The sequence below is a fragment of the Dama dama genome, chromosome 5 (assembly GCF_033118175.1).
Source record: "Dama dama isolate Ldn47 chromosome 5, ASM3311817v1, whole genome shotgun sequence".
Taxonomy (NCBI): Eukaryota; Metazoa; Chordata; class Mammalia; order Artiodactyla; family Cervidae; genus Dama; species Dama dama.
This window is the reverse complement of record NC_083685.1, coordinates 121,794,642-121,802,286: the sequence shown is the minus strand read 5'-3', so window position 1 is coordinate 121,802,286 and position 7,645 is coordinate 121,794,642.

Here is a 7,645-nt window from a genome sequence, read left to right as displayed (position 1 = left end):
TTAGAGCTCTAAGGTTGTGGGCCCTAAGCATGGGCGTCTGGTTGGCTGTCTCCAGTGCCTAGTGTTCTGTTAAAATAAAAATGCTAGCATCCTGGTCCCAGAGAGTCCTTACTGATTAGGTCTGTGATGTGATGTGAGGTTCATAATTTTAGGAACTCTATAGATTTGGGGCCTTCTGTGGTCTTTGCCCAAGGTCACACAGCTGGGAAGCAGCATCACAAGATTTGAACTCAAGGCCAACAGTTCCAGTTCCAGTACAGTATAGTGGAGGCTGGGACTTGGACAACACAGGAATTGGGCTTTCGGGAGAGGGACACTCATGATGGGGTCCCTGCTGAGACCCAGACACCTGCCAGGGTTTTCCCGTTTACTCCTCATGACATACCTATGAGGTAGGCATCATGCTCCCATTTTGCAGATAAGCACATGGAGGCCTTGAGATGTCAGTGACGTGGTACCAGTAGCCTTCACTGTGATGACCCCGGAGATTGGAGTGGACTGTACACCCAGGCTGCACAGTAGAAATGAAGGAACTTTAAAATAATACTACCCTGGGGTCCTGACCAGACCAACTGCTTCAGAATCTAGGTGGATTTTTTTTTTTTTTGGTACAGAATTGCCCAGGTGTTTCTCATGACAGCCAGGGCAGTGAACTGTGATTCAGAGGAACAAATTCCCCATCCTGCTGTGAAGAAAGGGGTGGGGGCAGTCTAGATGACCCCAGGTGACCTCAGGGCAGGACTCCACAGTTACCTAGTGGCCTACAATCTCCACACACCCTTTCTTCTTCAATTTGCAGAAAGATGCCTGGGAAACCCTGGAGTGATTTAGGGCCTGGGGTGAAGCGGAGGCCCCTCCTTTCTCTCGGGACACACGCAGCCTGGATTAGGGTGACCTTCACCAAGGACTCCTGGTCCTGGCTGCTATGCTGGGAAGGACACAGAGTCTGAAAGCCATGGAGTGTAGAGACAGATCAGTTACAGAAACCCCACATCCTGCTCGGTGCCAGACACCTGCCACAGCTGCCTCCCTGATGGGGCTGTGACCCATGACCTGGGGAAAGCTCTGGTCTCGGCGCTGCAGCCAGAGCATGGTCCACCCTCATCCTTGACTCATGTGCTTTGGGAACATAGCCCTTCAACAGGCATTGATTCAGTGACTTCCTTCTGCCAGGCCTTCTGGGTTTCTTTAAAAGGCAGCTGCTAGCTAGGCGCACGGTGACTTTTGATCTCTCTGTGAACTTTTATCTGAGCTGGGTGGCCAGAGCAGCTGGGCATGTGCTGGCCAGTGTGGGAGTGGGGAGGCGGGCACACAGAGATTTCAGCTGGGCCCCACATCTTTCCATCCCTGGAGTATACCAGCAGTGGGGTAAAGCCCACCCCCAGACCCTGGAGCCACGGACTATGGGGAGAGAGATTGTTGGCTTTGAGCTTGACCATAGGCGGAAGGCCTGTGGGGGGACCTCGCCAGATATGCCATGTGCTAAGGCTCCAAGGGGCACCATGAGAGGCGGATGGGTCAGAGGCCAGAGATGGACTTTCAATCCCAGTGCTTCTCATCTGTCCAAGATGGGGGAATCCAAAGGAACCCTTTTGGCACCCACACATGTGCACCCCACGAGTACATTTCTCAGAGTCATCCTCGACAGACAAAGTGTCTACGGCAAACAAATGCTTCTCCCCTTTGTGCTCGGTTGGGCCCCCAGGGTCAGGCACCGTTGCGATGGCAACTCCATCAAGCATCGTCTCCCTGGGTCACAGCCTTCCCTGCTTCATGCTCTCTCCTCTTCACTCCTGCTCCCTGGATCACTTTTCCAAAGAAAACACCTGCAAATCGAGCCAACCCCATGACAGGCGTTTTGTTTGGGAGAATCGAGCATAAGCTATAACCTTGAATTTAGTGACGTAATGTGGTCATTGGAGGCTGGATGAGCGAGCTGGGAGTGGCTGGGGAGCGATGAGGGTGGGAGGAGTGGGGGAGTCACAAGACAGGACTGAAGGTCAAGGCAGTCTGGAGGGAATTTGGTTTGGTTTTTGTTTATTTTTGTTCATTTATTTTTTTAAGTTGACCTTTTTATGTTGAGATCATTGTAGATTCTCATGCTGTTGGAGGAAGCAACCTAGAGAGATCTCGTGTAGCACAACTACCCAGGGTCACCCACTGGTAACATCTTGTGAAACTATGGCACAATGTCACAACCAAGTTATCACTGTTGATATAAATGCTCCATCTTACTGTTTCCTTGGTTTTGCTTGTACTCATCTGTGTGTGTATTTAGTTTCAATAATTCTATCGCCTGTGTGGGTTCATATATCCACCACCACAGCCAAGATACTGAACGGTTCCATGACCTCAAGGATCTCTGATGTCGCCCTTTTTATAACCACTACTACCTCTCTCCTCCACTCTCCAATGCACCTCCCACCCTGCCCCCAGGATCCACTCATCTGCACTCTATTTTCTATAATTTTGTCATTTCAATGGAATGGAATAAATGGAATAATATACTACATAACCTTTTGGAATTGGCTTTTTTTCACTGAAAATAATTCCCTGGAGATTAATCCAAGAGCAAATCAACAGTGCTTTTTATTGCTGAGTAGTATTCCATGGTGTGGATATACTGTTCAACCATTTGCCTGTGGAAGGTCCAATTTTTGGCTATTAGGAGTAATCTGCCATGCACATTCATGGACAGGTTTTGTGTGTGTGTGTGTGTGTGAACATAAGCTTCCATTTCTCTAGGGTAAGTGCTAAAGAGTGCAATTGCTGAGTCATATGGCAAATGCATGTTTAGTTTAGTGAGAAACTGCCGATCTGTTTTCCAGAGGGGCTGTCTCATTTTGCACTCCAATTTGCAATGCATGAGTGACCCAGTGTGTCTTCATCATTGCCAGCGTGTGGTGTGGTCACTATTTTTTATTTGAACCATGCTGATAGATGTGTAGCAACATTTCATTGTGATCTGTATTTGCATTTGCCTCGTGGCTTTCAGTGTTGAAGGTATTTTCCTATGCTCATTCGCCATTTGTGGATCCTTTTCAGGGAAATGTCATAGTTGAATTAGAAGTGAGTTTCCTGTAAACAGCATATTGTTGGATCACTTAAAAAAATAGACTCTGCCAATCTCTTCCTTTTAATTGGTGTATTTAAATAATTTACATTAAGGCAAATTATTAACATGTTAGAAGTTAAGTCTGCTGTTTTATTGTTGATTTTCTGTTTGCTTTCTCTGCTTCTCTTCTCTTGCCTTTCTGTGGATTACTTGAACATTAGGAGTCCATCTTGATTTATTTATAGTGATTTTGGGTGAGTCTAGGCTTCCCTGGTGGCTCAGAGGGTAAAGCGTCTGCCTGCAATGCGGGAGACCCAGGTTTGATCCCTGGGTGGGGAAGATCCCCTGGAGAAGGAAATGACAACCCACTCCAGTATTCTTGTCTGGAAAACCCCATGGATGGAGAAGCCTTGTGGGCTACAGTCCATGGAGTTGGAGTCGCAGAGTCGGAAATGACTGAGCAACTTCACTTTGGGTGAGTCTATATGTGTGGTTTTCCTAGTGTTTGCTCTGCGTATTACAACACACACTCATAATTTATCTAAAAGTGTCAACATGTTAGGGACTTCCCAGGTGACCCAGTGGCTAAAACGCCGTGCTCCCAAGGCAGGGGGCCTGGGTTCCATCCCTGATCAGGGTACTAGATCCCACATGCGGGATCCTGCATACCTCAGCGATCCTGTCTGCCGCAACTAAGACTCAGCACAGCCAAATAAATAAATAGATATTAAAAAAATAAAAACAAAAAACATTTTAATACTTTCAGTGAAGCATGGACACCTCCCTCCTGTTTAGATGCCTTTACTTTTCTCACTTAAAAATTTTTTCTAGATGGGCTGGGAGGTCTGAGAACCCAAGAAGGAGTTAGATGATGGTGTGAATCTGGCACATAACAGTGCCCACACCTGAGGGACCCTCCTTGCCCCACATTGCCCCTGGAGCTGCCACGTGGCGGCAGGAGAAGCTGGCATCCTCACCGAGGCCCCCTGGCTCAGCTCTGCCAGACTCTGCAAGTTTACATCACCTGCACCTGCCAGGCTGACAAGCACTTGTCAGCCCAGAGCCTCTGCAATTAAAGTCTTAAGAGTGGAGTCTTATGAGCGGGAGGGGAAAAAAAGCAATTTCTCATTTAACGTGTCAAAAACTGCTCACCCAAAACACCCCAAAGAGACATCAGGCAGGGAAGAAGTCCACATCGAGGCTCCTCAGAGGGCCTAGCCCCACTTGCTCACCCAGTGCTGTAGCAATCTTCTTGGTAGGAGGTGAGGAGGGTGGAATCGAGGTGTGATTAGCTGGAGGTGCTGGGGTGTGGACTGCAGGAACCCCAGAGCCTCACCATATGGGTGCCAAGAGGTGGCGGAGGCTGTCACAGAGAGCCAAGTGGTTCTCAAAACCCGTTCCAAGGGCTGGGGTGGCTGCTTAGTCCACCCACGGCCCATCTGTCTGCCCCCTGCTTGTCTGTGGCTCCATCGCTCATCCTGTCCAGGCTCTGGATCCTCCTGCTGGAATGGCCCTGGGACCCACCCTTCTCTCCATGGTGTGCATGTGATGCATGTGTATGTGTGTATATGTTTATTATGCATGTGTGTTATATATGTGTATGCAGACTTTTTTTTTTCTTTGGTCAGGCCGTCCAGCTTGCAAGCTCTCAGTTACCCAACAAGGGACTCAACCCTAGTCAGGGTAATGATAGCCTGAAATCTTAACCTCTAGGCCACTAGGGAACTCCTGCAGGCATGTATTTGTATATATGTCTTGTATGGGCATGTGTATGTGTATATGTAAATAGGATACTGGTGCATGTGTATGTATATATATGCATGTGTGTATCTCTGTGTATATGTTTATGTATATGTATATATTGGTGTATAATGCATGTGCACATATGTAGGCATGCCTACATGTAGCTGTGATACAAGTATGTATATACATGGTTGTGCACATGCATGACATGTGTGTTTTGTGCCTGCATGTATATAATGTATGTGTATATAAATGTGTATCATACGTTCAATTTACTCAATATGCAACAAGCTAATATGATTTGATAAAAAACAGCTAAACAACCCAACAGAAAAAAAGATGATAGAAACATGTAATTCATAGAAAATAAAATTTAAATGGTCAATTGAATTTAAAGCACACATAAACCCTGACAAAAGAAAACCATATTAAAGAATATGGATACAATGACCACACTATGTCTAGTGGGCAAAATTAAATAATATTTCACCTCACTGATAGGAAAATTCAAAATGATATATTGCTCACTCTTTATACCAAACACTAAGATCCACTGAGCCAAACCATGCAGGACATAGACATCTCATATATGCCTGGCAGAAATAATCTGCCAATATCTACTGAGAAGAAAATAATTCACATACCTTCTGACCCACTATTCCACTGTGGGAGCCTCTTCTACAGAAATAAAATTAATAGTCTATGAAAATCGACATAAAAGAATGCTTTTCAGCATTGGTGGTGGTAGGCAAAAGCAAAGCAAAGCAAACAAACAAAAAACTGGAAACAACTGAAATGGGCAACTTTTAGAGGGATGATTATGTAACCTGTAGTAAATTCACACCATGGCTTACAGAGCAGTCCTGAAAAAGTGAAAGTCGCTCAGTCCGACTCTGCACCACATGGACTATAAATTCCATGGAATTCTCCAGGCCAGAATACTGGAGTGGGTAGCCTTTCCCTTCTCCAGGGGATCTTCCCAACCTAGGGATCAAACCCAGGCCTCCCTCATTGCAGGTGAATTCTTTACCAGCTGAGTCACAAGGGAAGCCTAAGAATACTGGAGTAGGTCGCCTATCCCTTCTCCAGCGAACCTTCCCGACCCAAGGAATCAAACCAGGGTCTCCTGCATTGCAGGAGGATTCTTTACCAGCTGAGCTATCAGGGAAGTGACACGTGACAAGTGAAAGTCGCTCAGTCATGTCCAACTCTTTGCGACCCCATGGGCTATAGTCCATGGAATTCTCCAGGCCAAAATACTGCAGTGGGTAGCCTTTCCGTTCTTCAGGGGATCTTTCCAACTCAGGGATCGAACCCAGGTCTCCTGCATTGCAGGTGGATTCTTTACCAGCTGAGCCACAAAGCAAGCCCAAGAATACTGAAGTGGGTAGCCTGTCCCTTCTCCAGTGGATCTTCCCAACCCAGGAATCGAACCAGGGTCTCCTGCATTGCAGGCAGATTTTTTACCAATTGAACTATCAGGGAAGCCCACTGGAAACCTTAGAGAAGAGAGAATGGAGGGAAGGAGGGGACAGTAATTATGTTTGCTTTATTTATCTTTGCATTGTTTCACTTGCTAAAATGAAGATACATTACTTTTTTTAAGATGGCTTTAGTGATGCATAATTGGCATATAAAAATGCACACAAATATTTAAAAGGCAGAATTTGATAAACTTCGACATAGGTATTCAAGATAGTGAACACATCCATGAACACTCCCCCAGTCTATTCTTCCTCCCTACTCCCTGCCTCCTCACACCCAGACCTTCCCTAGGCAAACCCTGATCTGCTCTCTGTCACCAAAGATTCGTTTGCATTTTGGAGGGTTTTATATAAATGGAATCATACTGTACATACTCTTTTTTTGTTCTCCTTCTTTCACTCAGCCTAGTTTTGAGATTGGTTCACGGCATTGTGTGTATGAATAGCTCATTTCTTTTTATTGCCAAACAGTGTCCCAGTACATGGAAATAACAGCTTCTTTATCCATTCACCTGTTGTTGGGTTGTCTTCAGTTTTTGATTATTACACATGAAGCTGCTAAGAACCTTTGTATTCATGCTTTTATTGCCCAGGAATGGGATGGGTCGGTCATGTGATATACTTTAACTTTCTAAGGACTGTCAAACTTCCCCAAAGCAATTGTGCCATTTTGTATTTTCACCATCAGTGTTGGGAAGTCTAGATTCTCCACATCATCATCACTCTATGTCATCAGATTTTTAAGTTTAGTCATTTTGATAGGTGTGTGGTGGTATCTGACTCTGGTTTTAATTTGCATTTCTTTAATAACTAATGATGCTCACTATCTTTTCATGTACTTATTTTCCATACATATCTTTTTTGATGAAGTGTCTGTTCAAGTCATATATGAGGATTTTTTGGGTGGTCAGGGGGAGGGGGTTGTTTGTTTTCCTAGGTTCCATAGCATTGAAGATTTCTTTTATATTCTTCATATGCAATCTTCATTAGATATGTGATTTACAAATATTTTTCCTTGTTTGAATCTTTCCATTCCCTTAACAGTATTTCAAAGAGCAAAAGTATTAATTTTTTTCTTTTAAAAATTATGATAACTTTATTGAGATAGACTTCACATTCCATACTGCTTCCCAGGTGGCACAGTGGTAAAGAATCTGCATGTTAATACAGGAGAAGCAAGGGAACATGGGTTCAATCCCTGGGTCTGTAAGATCCCTTGGAGAAGGAAACGGCAATCCACTCCAGTATTCTTGCCTGGAAAATTTCATGGACAGAGGAACCTGGCAGGCTACAGTCCATGGGGTCACAAAGAGCAGGACATTACTGAGCAACTGAGCACACACACACACACACACACACACAC